The following is a 14112-nucleotide window of genomic DNA, read 5'->3' as shown; positions in this document are numbered from 1 at the left end:
GGTCTGCTCCAGCTGTCGTTGTTCGACAGGTTGCGCCCCGCTCGTGTGTTGTAAGTATGGCTGATGGTTCTGTTGTGTGACGAAACAGACGGGCACTGCGCAAAGTTGCCTGCCCGCAACCCCTTTCTTCTCCGTTTCCGTCCATTGTTTTGCCACCTCCTGATACCTCGAACTACAGGCCACCAGTCAGGCTTCCGTCCACCTGTCAAGGCGCCGTCGTCTCCACCTCCACCTCTCCGGCGGTCGACAAGGATCAGGCGCAAGCCCCAGAGACTGGACTTATGAACATTTGTTTTGTCTGCTATGTTCTGTTTTCCCACATTAGACCGATGTCTTCACATGTAAATACGTTCACATATGCCACCGCTTGTAAATATGTTAATATATGCCACCACATGTATGTACGTTCCCATGTGCCAACAAAACATTTTTAAAAAAGGGGGAGATGTCATGATATGCAGGCATGCTGATAATGATATACAGACAGGCAGCTAATGAACACCGAGAATAGGACATGACCAATGAGCAGGCAGGATACTCGGTGGTATCTCACTATAAAAGGCACGAGGCCCTCACACTCCGCCTCTTTCCACTGATGAACATCTACAGAGTGAGTCAGGGTGTATGTACAGTATCACACCTCCAACACACAACTCCAACTAGTCTGGTTCAGTCAGACAGAGTAACCACACTTGGGTTAGCAGAGAGTCGAACTCAGAGAGAACTGTGCTAACTGTGCTAGTGGTTCAATAAATCAGATTGAACTAACTTCAAGGTCTGGAGTATCTTTTGGTTAAAGCTGCATCAGTTGCAGCCTGTGTTATCCCAGAGTACATAACATGTCAGGCCCTTAGCCCTCCGGGTCGAGTGACAAACACCGGATCTTATTTAATTTGTTAAAGCCGTCTCTTCAAGCCCCACATCCCTGGCAACCTTCTGATTACCGATCCGAATGTGCTCCAACCGTACTGTTGCGATTTGGATGAGCATTGAACTGATCCGTCCCGCCCTCTCTCACGTGACGATCCAAAAACGTGCGAATAGGATCCAGGCGCAGGAGTGGTCGCACTGCTACACAGGGCCTGTGTTCCGTGGTGGTGGGGAATGGTGACCGAGGTATTCCAGGAGGCCTTATCATTTGCCCTTCAAATGCCCTGCCCTGTCAGACAGACATTTTCTCTTTGTTAATAAGCAGCTCCGGTAATGTTAAAAAAAAGCTGATCAGAAGTGTTCCAGGAAATTGGGGACAAGAACCTGCTCTTAATGTCGAGTGATTTTACTCCCGAGGATGTCAGCATCCAGGAGTTCAGTCTTTCAGACTCTGGACAACCTGAAGCGCTTTAAATTTGGGATACTTTGTTGCATTTCCACAAATGGCGGCCCCATTCACTGGCGGTGTCTGGCCGTTCAGGCGCAGTCCATTGCCTTGACATCAGTGACTCAGGCTGGGGGTAGCCCCCCCCCCCCCCCCCCCCCGAGGTCAGGTGCTCCGAGGGACTGCCGGACCCTTGCCAATGATACAAGCTCCAAACTACTTTTCGACTCTCGATGCCGTGAAGTACAGAACTGCTGAAAGCCGGTTACTGCCACTTTGGGGAATTATGGATGGCTCTTTTACAGCTGGTTTGAGTGGGAGAGATTAAATAGATCAGGGTATTTTGAAACATAATTAGAGAACGAGATCAGAGCAGTGTAGCCAGACAGCTTTTTTAAAAATCATGTACACGCGTATCAGATGGATAGAACATAGAATTTTCATACCAAATAGAGGAGAAATGTTTATCGGCGTGATTTTGTAGCGTTTTTGATCTGCTGCAGTGTGCAGTCTTGTCAGTTTGATCTGAGTTTCTGTAATTTTGTTAAGCGCTGAGCTTTGTTCTGTGTGTTGGGAAGAAAGACTGTCAATTCTGTGAGGAACAACATCTAGACAGCTGAACGTGTGGATTGGCGCTCCCCCGCACAGACCTATTTCCATCTCCGCTGTTGGCTCCTCTTGGACTGAGTGAAGATGAAAAGCATCTGCCTGCCCCAGGCCCGCTCCGTCGCAGGTCACTTCGACTTGGCCGTGAGCCCACCAGACAACCCCTGGCTTGCTGTCACCTCTCTTGGTCTCCGATTCACTGAAGGTACACTGGAAGGGCTGGGCCGTTTTCGGTGGGCCCGGCAGGTGATCAGCCTGCCATGGGCGCGGCGCTGAGACCCCCCGGGATCGGCTCCCTGACCAGGGCCGGTGGTCACTCAGGCGGGCCAAACCCCGCCATGCAACGTTCCAGGGGTTTCTGCTGCCTGCTGGCGCATTCTTTGGCTGCAGCTGCAGTCTGCTGCATTCTGACGTGCCCCTGCACGGTTGCCTTGCTGCGTGACTGGGCCCAGTGATTGCATTATCACGGTGGCACCCACCCGTTTAGTAACAAACCTCCCTGTTTGGGAGCCAGATACTGAGGGATGGGCTGAAGATGTATTCACAACATGTTATCCCACTTCCCTTCCCCTCCCCAGTACTTCCTGTGGTGTTTGTAAACTTTGATACCGTTGCACAATTCAACACATCAATGAAAACGTGGTGGAGGGTTTCCCAATTCATGTGGTGTGTTTTGAGGGCTCGTTCTCCCCGGCTGAAGCTTTCATGTGATTTTACCCACCCCCCTTTTCATGTGCTGATGGAGCACTGCTCTTCCCAATGCACGTCGGTCTGCAATGGCAGCTACAATCCGTCTTTCTCCAGCATCAGATCCACGCGCCCTTTCTAACCTCTCGCTCTAGCAGCGCCCCACTCCCGCCTATTTCAGTCATAACCCCCACCCCCTCACTCTCTTAACCTGCCCCTCCTTTATTCGTTCATGCCTCTTGCCCCCCCCCCCCCACCTGCTGCACTGCACCCCCCCCCCCCCCCCACTCCCCCACTCCCAACCCCCTGCCAATTTCTCACCCCGCTCCCGTTTCTCTCAGCCTGTTCTGTGTTCCGTCGTGTCCTTCACGCAGCCCCCACAGTCCTGAGGCGTGACAATTGCTCCCCCCCCCCTCCCACCCCTTATAAAGCAGCATCTCGAGGGATAATGGGATTTATTTATTCTGCACTAGTGTTTCCACACTTGTGTGATGACATTCATCACGTTCGGAAAGCTCGCAGTGGCGCAGCTTACACGGAAATAATGATCCGTTCTTTCCCACTCCGTTTTTCCACTTCCTTCCTCCGAAGGTGTCACGCCTATCCCGACGCAGTCTCACAGTTTGCCGTCTTATCTGTTGGGAGGTTTTGTGACCAAAACGATGGCGTCCATCGCCATCAAACCGGATCCCGACCTGGAAAAACAAAATACTTCAGATGCTTTCAATCTGAAATAAAGAAAGAAAATGCTGGAAATGTCTCAGCAAGTCTGGCCGCATCTCTGGGAGAGAAAAGGGTTAATTCTTGCAGGGATAGAAATGTAATGAATTATATGGTTAGAAAGAAGGGGTGGGACAGAGTCGAAGGGCTGGGATTGTTAATGGTTTGTCATGTAAGAATACCTTTAAGAAATGGGTGCTGAAGAAATGTACCTTTAAGAAATGAGTGTTTGTCAGTGATGTCAGAGTGTCAGTGGAGCTGGCTCTCTGTCAGCTTTTTACTTTTGTTTTAGGCTGTTTGCTGCAGGGTGTGCTTTAGTTTTGTTTTCCGTGTTGGAGCTGAAGCCAGACCGAGCAGGTGTACTGTTGATCTCTCTGCCATCAAAAGACTATCTCATTGATCATTTGGTGAATTCAGAATTATAAATGTTTTCAGTAGTGACTTTAACCTGATGTGCTTCTGTAAAGGTTTTGTTTTTTAAGTCGTATGGATGTTAAAGAAAAGCTTAAAGGATTACTTACTGCTGTAGTCTTTGGGGGCTTTATTTGAATTGATGGTTGCTCAGATGTTCACTGTAATGTTTTAAAAAGGTTAACTTGAGTTCATAGAATAAACATTGTTTTGCTTTAAAAATACTTTCCCATTTCTGCTGTACCACTCCTGTAGAGTGGGCCGTGTGCTCCCCATACCACAATCTATTAAAAGTTGTGGGTCAGGTGAACTCCATGATACACTTTGGGGTTCTCTAAACCTGGGCCATACAGGTTTCTTACTTGCTTGTGATCCGGAGCAATCCCCCCTACTTATGCTGGGGAGAACAGATCATTTAAAAACATTTTTTATACCTTTCTTAAAGTTACAAAGAGTTGACAGGACAAGCCCTCCATCCATCTCCTTGCTTGCTCCAAAAAACAATTCACATTCCAATGGAATCCAATTCCTGATCCCCACAAGAGAGACATACAAGATCCAAGGTGACCAGAAAAGGCATGACATCTGATCTTGGTCGTGATCTGACGCTTGATCTTAGCGGCGGGTAATATCCTGACTGCTGGCCTCTCTGTGAACAGCTGATGCAGTACTGGCCTGGGTCGCCTCTGCTATGCCAGGCTCCAGCATCCCACTGTCCCGTAAGGCAATCTGGCCAGTCCAAGATCTTGTCAAAGTGAAATAGTTTGCGCTTAAATTAAACTGCAGTAGAAATGACTGGAAACTCCCAGGCGCCGACCTCAAAAAGCACCTGCACCATAGTTACAGGCAACTAAGGGGGGGGGGGGCGACGTTCTTCTGTTTTCTCTGCAGGCTAATGTTTTTTCTTCTCTTGTCCATCAGATACACACATCCGTCTCTCCTGGTGAGCACCGAAGCGCATGTCGATGCTGGTGGCTGGCTGCCTGAGCCAATGCGCCCAGGGGAGCCTTTAGAGTGGAAGAGGAACCAGGGTTCCGGTGGACTGCAAGGCCCCCCCCCCACCGGTCATCTGCTGTCAAGTGCCCAACCGGTGATTCGTGCTCCGTCGCATCCCCAGCCTGTTTGTGCCACCGTGTCTGGCCTTGGTAAGTGCCTCCTTTTTCATTTCCGTCAATGTTGAATCTATTGAACCCATTTGTGCTTCCTTTCCTACAATCCCGTTTCGTACCGCACAAAACCTGGTGAGGTGCAGCTCTAACCTGTTGCTTGCCGCAAGGAGTTCCTTGGCCAAGCAAGCGTTTTTTGGATTCCTGTTTTTAGGCCCACAGATTACTATAGAATGGAATGTACTTGCAACTGTGTCACGTGCATCTGCACTCCCATTTCACAATATATGTTCTTTGACGGCTCGTGGAATCAACTCAGTGAATACGGGCAAAAGAGCCCAGAGGTGAGGTGAGAACGCGTGACGTCAAGGCAGCATTTGACTGTGTTTCTGTGTGTGGCATCAAGGAGCCCGAATAACATACATTTCAGTGGAACAGGGTCTGCCATTTTGGGGGGGGATCTCTCCACTGGCCAGAGACGTACTTTGCACGAAGGAAGGTGGCTGTGATTGTTGGAGGCCATTTTAGTCCCGAGACATCACTGCAGGAGTTGCTAGGCCCAAGCACCTTCAGCTCCTTCATCAATGACCTTCCCCCCCGACATAAGGTCAGAACATTTGTGCCACACAAGTCCCAGGTAATGACCACCGCCCGCCAACAAGAGCAAATCTAATCATCTCCCGTGACATCAATTTGTGACTACCATTGAATTCCTCCACCATCAACATCCAGTTGGGAGGTAGTGTGGGGGGTGATAAATCACTGTAAGGAAACCTAACTGGATTGGCCACACTCAAACAGATCCCTCCAGTCACACACCATGCTCACTTGGAAATACATCACCATTGCTTCATTATAACGGAGTCAGATTGTGGAATTCCCCCCCTAAGAGCACTGTGCAAATACATACACCACGTAAGCTGCAGTGCTTCAAGAAGATGGCTCACCAGCCCATTCCTGCGCAATCTGGGGATTGTGCCGATCTGGTAGATAAACCCATCACTTGTTGCCAGCAGACCAATGCAACATTGAACAACTCGGCTCACAGGCAGGTTTGAACAATGCATCGGTGTAATGTGTTCACATTATAACTGGGGAGCAACGGTAACACTGAGATTCGCTATCCCAATCTGAGAATATTGGCAGCATACTCCTTAACACGGGCATGAAGGAGGCTCATTTGCAGAGTAATGGTGTGAAAAGGGATGGGGGGGGGTCTAGGATTAAGTTGGTCAACTCTTCGATCCCGGCCCTGGGTCACTGACCGTGAGGAGTTTGCACATTCTCCCCGTGTTTGCGTGGGTTTCGCCCCCCACAACCCAAAGATGTGCAGGCTGGGTGAATTGACCACACTAAATTGCCCCCTTAATTGGAAAAAATGAATTGGGTACCCTAAATTTTTATTTTTAAAAAGTTGGTCAACTCTTTGAAAGAGCTGCCATAGATGGGATGAGCTGAATAGCCAACTTCTGTGCTCTAGGATTCTAATTTGCCAGTGGATTTCAGATTGGTTTTGTGGGCTATTTGTGGTCTTAGCTTCTGATGGGCCAGTCTTGTGAAGCTGGCAGGTTTTGCTGAGGAGCCCATATTGAGTCGTTCATCCAGAATGACTCTTTGCTTGTTGCATTCAATTGTTTATAGATATCATAGAAGTTCGCAGCACAGGAGTTGGCCATTCAGCCCATCGTACCTGTGTCTGCGTCCACCCAAACACAACTGTCTAACCCAATCCCGCTTTCCAGCTCTTAGGCCTGTGGCCCAATAGGTTACAGCACTTTGACGTATTTATCAAAGCACTTCTTAAACGTGAGAGGGGTTCTGTCTCCATCACCCTGAGAGATGATGGATTCCAGACATTCCACCCTCTGGCTGAAAAAGGGTACACCTCATCTTCCCTCTAATCCATATACTTCGAATCTATTCCCCCGGTTATTGACCTCTACAATGTGAAATGGATCCTCCCTATCCACTCCATCTGGGTCCCCCTCATAACTTTTTTCCATGTCCATTAAATCTCACCTCCGCCTCCTGTGTTTTCCCCCTGGTAGCCTGTTGGTGAAGGAAGGAATCAGAACCGGTCTTTACTTGGAATAGATTTATTTGCAGCGTGAAACATTACAGGTATATATCTCCTGACTGCACTCCACATCTGTGTCAGTAAGTGTCTCTTTATATGTGTCAAGTAGCCATGCAACCAATGCCTTTCTCCTCCATGGACTTACCCGCAATTGGTACAAATAAAAGTTTCTTAAATTATTCCAGAATTTGTGCCTCTCTACTGATCTCTCTGAGAATCTAATTCAAGTGTTTGATGACTTCTGAGTGAAGAGCTTTTCGACATCTGGCCTAAAGTGCCATTTACCGGTTTGAATCCAAGTCCTGTTCTGATTTTAAATAATTTTCTGCATTCACACTCTCCAGACTCTTTGCTTTCATCTGCGCCTGTATACAGGCGCCTCTCCAACTCTCTCTTTCTTCAGGCTGGGGAAGAAAAGGCCCTCGGCCTAGCCTATGCTCACAGGAAGCCTAAATAAAAACTCTGCCAGCACTTCTTCGCGAAGACGCTGCTCCCTTAAGCCCGGCCTATTATTGGTGTTTTGATGTGTCATCTTCTGGGATTTCCTCTGCCATTTTCCCCAGAGACAGGTGTTGAGTTGCTGTGAGGAATTCTAACATAACACAAATTTGTCAAGAGGAAGCACTTTGTCCCACGCCAGGCTGAGTGCAAACGCGCTGACGTAACTGGGAAATGCACTGGTTTAGAAAATGTGGCCCTGGCGGATGCCCATTTGCAGTTTGTTTGTTAACTCACAGGATTAAATGATGAACGTTGCAATGTGATAGCAGAGGGATTCAGGGAGTTAGTTATCCAGCAGCTTCCTTGCCCCGGGCTACCTACCCCCTGTTGCGCTCTTTTGTAATAAAAACACAAGATGCTGGAAATGCAGTCCAGTCCAACAACATCTGGAAAGAGAACGGATGGAGCATAGACTGGGGGGATGGTGGCCTGGTGGTGATATCACTGGGCTGTTAATCTGGGGGGAAGGGGGGGGGGAAAGGGGGGGAGGGGGGAGGGGGGAAGGGGGGGGGAAGGGAAGGAGGGGGAAGGGAAGGGGGGAGGGGGGGGAAGGGAAGGGGGGAGGGGGGGAAGGGAAGGGGGGAGGGGGGGAAGGGGAGGGGGGAAGGGAAGGGGGGGAGGGGGGGAAGGGAAGGGGGGGAGGGGGGGAAGGGAAGGGGGGGAGGGAGGGAAGGGAAGGGGGGGAGGGGGGGAAGGGAAGGGGGGGAGGGGGGAAGGGAAGGGGGGGAGGGGGGGGAGGGGGGAAGGGAAGGGGGGAGGGGGGAGGGGGGAAGGGGAGGGGGAAGGGGAGGGGGGAGGGGGGAGGGGGGAGGGGGGGATGGGGGGGGAGGGGGGAAGGGAGGGAAGGGAAGGGGGGGGGAAGGGAAGGGGAAGGGGGGAGACAGTGTTATGGGTTCAAATCTCACCGCAGCAGATGGTGGGATTTGAATGTAATTTATAAACCTGCAATATATGAAGCTTGTCTCAGTAATTGTGGCCATGGCAACTATCATCGATTGTTGTAAAAACCCACCCGGGTCACTAATGTCCTTTTTAGGGAAGGAGACCTGCCCTCCTTACTTCGTCTGGCCTGCAGGGGGAGGCAGTGGCGTCATGGTATTGCCGCTGGACTTGTAATTCAGAGGCCCAGGGCTATGCTCTTGAGGACCAAGGTTCAAATCCCACCACGGCAGATGGTGAAATTTGAATTCAATAAAAATCTGGAATTAAAAGTCCAACGGCAACTGTAAAACCTTTTCGAAAAAGGAATCTGCCATCCTTACCCGGTCTGACCGACACGTGACTCCAGACCCACTGCGCTCAACTCTTAACTGCGCTCTGAAGCAGGGAAAGAGCCCTCTGCATTATAACCCTTTTGTCTCCAAGGTTTGCAAATGAATCACTCTCAAGTCCAAGTTGTGACCCAGATGCGATGTAGCCACGGAGCACAAGTGACTCAAACCTGTTGATGTTGGTTGTTTGCTGGTTTGTTTAAATTGCGGCTGCTATAAAGTACGGAAATAGCAGCCGTTGTTATCATTGTTGCAATAATGGATAAATCTTGATATGCGAACCATGGAAATGAACAGCACAGAAAGAGACAATTCGAACCATGCGCAACTTGAGATTCATGTAACGCTTAAATCCTCTCCTCTTTTCAATGTGTGGCTTGCAGGACTTTATGGATCGCACCTGCGATGTTACGGGTTCAGGAAGGGAAAGAAGAAAATTGGTGAGGAAAGGGTTTGACCACAGTAGCACAGTGGTTAGCACTGCTGCCTCACAGCGGCAGGAACCCGGGTTCGGTTCCGGCCTTGGGTCACTGTCTGTGTGGAGTTTGCACGTTCTCCCATGTGTGCGTGGGCTTCCTCCGGGTGCTCCGGTTTCCTTCCACAGTCCATAGATGAATTGGCCACGCTAAATTGCCCTTAGTGTCCAAAGGTTAGGTGGGGTTATGGGGATACGGTGGGGGAGTGGGCCTAGGTAGGGTGCTCTTTCGGAGGGTCGATGCAGACTCGATGGACTGAATGGTCTCCTTTTGCACTGTTCTATGATTCTTAACTGATCCGACAGTATGTACGGAGCGAGAAACAAGAGTTTCAGGTTTGTGACCTTGCTGTCCGACCTGCTGAGTATTTAGGCCTTTTCTGTTTTTATTCCAGATTTTGCTTTCCACAAATTGCGGCATTTGTTTTGACAAGGAAAGTGTCGACATCGGGTAAAAGCAGATTAGAGGGGAGGAGTCTGGGTGTGTAGCTGCAATTTGGTTCATAAAGTATCTTATTTCCCATTATGAATTACTCCACTTTCATTCATTTGTCATAGCAATTGCCCATTGTAATCACACCATCGGTGCAGCCCCACTGCTGGCAGGATGGTATAACTACACCGTGACAGGTTTACATGGGTGGGTGCCTTGAAACCTGAGGTATGTAAAATAGAAGGCGTCTCATTTTTAATACATTAATGGACATGAGCGCGCGCAGCAGAATGTGGTGGTCATTTGTGGAGCGATGTTATAGTCGAGTGTTCTTGCTTGAAGCAGCCCGGAAGTTCAATTCTCAAAGGCTTTGCCGTGTATCTTGTATGTATTGTGAGCTGTGTGGGAATGAGGAGTTTGATCATTTCCGTGTTCCAGTGACGCAGTATAGCAGAAGTGCGCAAAGAGCTTGCACCGCCATTGTAGCGAGGGATGCCCGTAGTGCCGCACGCTACCCGTTGACGCACCTCATGTCTGAGGAACGTTAGCCGGGTTTTGGGGAAGAAGGATGGCATATTCTTGGGAAGTGCTGTGTGGTCCACAGGTTGGCAGCTGGAAACATTGGGGGGGCCTCCCGAGTCTTTTATCTCTCAGCTGGTGTGTGAGAGGCTGGTTAAGTTCCAGCTCAGTAGCTTGTATTTTCTTTCAGAGAAATGGTCGCGGTGTTCCATCATTCTATCCCGTTCCGACGAAAGGTGAAGAGAATCTTGCCGCATAGGGGCAGACCGTTTGGCCTACGGTACTTCCGACAGCTTTCTGAAAGAGCTCTCCCATTAGTAAACCCTCCCCACCACAATGTTTTCCCCCCACGCCCTGCAAATTCGCTCTTCGAAAACATTAAACCCTCCTTCTTAGTTTGAATACTCCTGGGTAACTCAAAAGTCAGCTGCCAGCTCATTTGATTAAATCAAATGAGATTTAGCCCCAGACACTGATAGCAATTTGCGGGGAAAGCTTCTCGTGTCCAAAAGCATGGGCAGGCAGTGGAGGGGATGGCCTGGTAACCGGGAATGTGACAGTCAGACGCATTGACATCTCTGAAGGGACACTTGGTATTGGTGTTCAGGAACTGCGATTAATGCCTCTCCGTAGAGAGGTTGCCAAATTCAGGGGCATCGAACGCAACCAGCAAACTAACATGCGTTGCTCAAAGCTGTCCTGCTATACCAGTTCATCTCATGCCCTTTTGCGGGAGTTTTACAAGCTTGAGCAGCAAGGCGTTTTTGAATTCTTATTTGGCATTAATCGGGGAGCTCTGTAATCCTGCAGCAGGCCGCAGTTGAGTAGTTGGAAAGAAGTGTCCGTCACTGGCAAAGGGCCTTCAAGCTTGAGTGCAGGTTAGGATAAAGAGCCCTTGTAAAATGTAATACTAGTATTGAAGGCAGGGAACTTGGTGTTCTCAGCAACTTGAATCTCAGGTCTTCTGTTTTCCCTCCCCCGCCCCCACCTCTTGTGTTCTGAAACTATTTTTGCAGTGAGTAGAGTTTGGAAGAAGACAGTAGCCCCTTTGTTTTGCGTGTACAGACTTGCCTTCAGCGCTCTGCAAGGTGATATCTGGACCTCGAAACAAAGGCAAGCTATCTCTTCGGATGTCCACCTGAAAACGTCCGCCATTTTTCCTCCAGGTTCTCGGCCCGCTAATTAGTGATGGTGCGTGTTCGGTGCGCCTTGGGAAGAGGGGATGCCAATGCAATGAATGGGTCGCAGTCCATACTGCACAGCTCTTGGCCGTCTTCCAGATTTCAGTGGGTTTGGACTGTTTTTGGTGCCACTTCGCCCTCGACCAGTCCCTTTGAGCCGCCCGTTCCTAATAATAACCTTTATTAGTGTCACAAGTAGGCTTACATTAACACTGCAATGAAGTTACTGTGGAAAAAGCGCAAAACGATATTTTTGAAGTGTGGCTACTGCTGTCTTATGGGAAGGGCAGCAGCCAATTGGCGCACAGCAAGATGCCAAGGACAAAGACAATGCGGCGACGATGATTGAATAATCGCCTTTAGTGGTGGCAGTTGAGGATTGAATATTAGGCCGAACTCCCCCTGTTGTCCTTTGGGATCTTTTAGGCTCAGTTGAGGGGGCAGACAGAACTCCCTGGGATTGGGAAGTATTGAGTTTGATTCATTCCCTGTCTCTGCATTCGCCCCCCGCCCCCATCCCTCCCCCACATACACACACACTTGGGCCCCACCTCCCCCACCTCCAGCTTTTCTTTCTGCATCTTTCATGTGGTAAGTCGGGCTGCCCGAGGCAGGCCTATAGAAACTTGAAGGAATCCCAGCCTGAACAATGGGGCCTTTGAGTGACTGAATGCAAATCTGGATTCACCCAACCGTTTTGCCCTCCTCGTTTCAAAGCGATCGGTGGTGCTTTGGCGCCTATTCAATAGGGGTTTAACGTTTTTCACTCTCTCTTTGCATCATTCCACTCGGTGCTGAAATCCATTGATTTCCCAGCCCAGCTGTCTTTACGGGAGGGGTGGGGGGGGGGGGGGGCTTGGGGGACATCTCATTGCAGTATCTGTGAAATATTGTCCCGCTGTTACAAAACAGCCTTGCTGCTGTCGACTTTACCCCTACCTGTTGAATCTTTGGGGTTGCTGTTTGTTACCATGGCAGCCAGTCTCGATGGTCCACTAAGGAAATGATTATCACGGGGTCCTCATCGCAATCTAATCATGTCGGTACCACGGCCTTTTACAAATAAAAGGGGAAGTGTGGCCTAGCCAATTCCAGTTACCCGTGTCCTCCAGCTCCTGCCGGTATTAAACCAGAAAAAGGGCTGGGCCCACTGGAAGTCGCTCGTCTGTCGGTTTATTTATTAACCCCCTGCCCCTCCCGCCCAGCAGCCCCCGAGAGTGCTCACATCACCCGTGTTTTACAGGCTGAATTGCACGGGGCGGTGTTCCGCGTCGGAGCCTGTGCAGCTGCCGGAGCCCCCTGTGTTTGAACACCACACAATCGAGATAAGATAACAAGATTGCAACGACTCCCTTTCTCAAATGAACCAAACAGCCGGTTTGTGTAACAGGAACATCAGAATCCCCCCCCCCCCCCCCCCCCGGATTCGAAATCAGAAGGGAGGAAAGGCACGGAATCGAGTCTGTTCCACTCGCGAGAGAAGTTTTATAGAAGCCGTTGCAGGACTGGCGTCTTGGAAATGATGGGGGGGGGGGGAAGGGGGGCATTGAGTTCCGTCTTTTTTTCTTGCTGATGGAGTATCCTTCCCTGATCCCCCCCCTCCAAACCCCACAAAAGGTCAAAGCTTACACCCGATTGTGTAGTTCCTGAGGTGATGCCCTTCCCTGTTGGCTGCACGTTAGTCGGTAGTCTGTTGTGGAAGCCTGGCGTTGACATGTGCAAGAACAATCTGGTCTTGCTCAGTGAAATGGCTGTAATCCTATCTCAACTTCAGAGATAGATATACCATTGAAACACTGGCCTGGTCTCCTTGAGTCCTCCGTCCTCGCTGAAGGCTGCTGTTGAGCACGGGGCAAGCAGCAGCATCTCCTGCCTGGGCCAATTAGTGGGCTCATTTAGTGCTTTGCAGGCAGGGCTCTGTTTCGAGTCCACACCAGCAAGTACAATAATGGGTTGTAAGAGGCGACGAGAAGTTTCAGCCCCCCCCCCGGTGTGAATTTCTCTGAATGTCTTTTACATTAGCAGTCAGCGCATGAACAGCCCATTAGTGCTCATTCGGAAAACGCTGGACAATTAATCTTGCACTCCATTCTGAAACCGTCATCTGCTCAGACCGCCGGACAGTTCAAAGGTCGCAAAGTGCTGATTTCAGGAGACTTTGGGTTAAAAGCTTGAGAAATGGCTCGGCAAATTGATTGTGTTGGTAATTAATGAGCTTACGTTGAGGCGATATTTCATAAAGTGCTCTTGTTAGTGAGCCAACTCCTGGGACATATTCTGTGGTGATGCCTATTGAGGGGCTTGCCCCTCGTATCCGCAAGTCTTTTCAGTGAAAGGCGGGGCTTATGCCAGGTTACTGCCAGCTTGCGCCCGCCATCCCGCCACTAAGTGCCACCCTGTTCCTTTCCCTCGTCTTCCCCTGAGCTGACTGCTAACTAATGCTGGAGTCCCGTGGCCACTCTCTGGGACCTGGTCCTGGGGCTCGGGAGGCTGGGCTTGTTGGCTGATGTGCCCAGGTGGACCAGGCAGGGGCTGCCGGGTACCTGACCATCCGGCCTCAGCCCTGCTTCGTCAGGGAAGCTGGTATACGTGGCGACGTCGCCGCTTTGGCGGCCTAACCTATTGTCCGCATTGACAGCCGCACGCACTGACCCCGTGTGCAGGGCAGCACCACAATCATCCTTCCAGAGGTGCCGGATGCTTTCCACGTTCTGCACAGACAAAGCCCTGATCGCTATATCAGTTTGCTTACCTGGTATGTTTATCGCCACCAATTTTGTCATCTACTTCTCGCCAGCTGAACAGGTGCT

At 50.2% G+C, this 14112-nt stretch overlaps 1 protein-coding gene across 8 annotated transcripts in view; it reads left to right on the top strand.

Annotated features, from left to right (window-relative positions):
- Positions 1 to 14112, top strand: part of zmiz1a (zinc finger, MIZ-type containing 1a) — a 1215152-nt gene that overhangs the window by 110365 nt on the left and 1090675 nt on the right. For all 8 annotated transcript variants that reach the window (XM_072491545.1, XM_072491540.1, XM_072491548.1 and 5 more), the window contains exon 2: positions 4661 to 4884. The gene's annotated coding sequence lies outside the window, so the exon portion shown is untranslated. The remainder of the gene's footprint in view (positions 1 to 4660; positions 4885 to 14112) is intronic.

Source organism: Scyliorhinus torazame, chromosome 28 (genome assembly GCF_047496885.1).
Source record: "Scyliorhinus torazame isolate Kashiwa2021f chromosome 28, sScyTor2.1, whole genome shotgun sequence".
NCBI lineage: Eukaryota > Metazoa > Chordata > Chondrichthyes > Carcharhiniformes > Scyliorhinidae > Scyliorhinus > Scyliorhinus torazame.
Note: the sequence above shows the minus strand (reverse complement) of the source record. Positions and strands in the feature narration are given on the sequence as shown.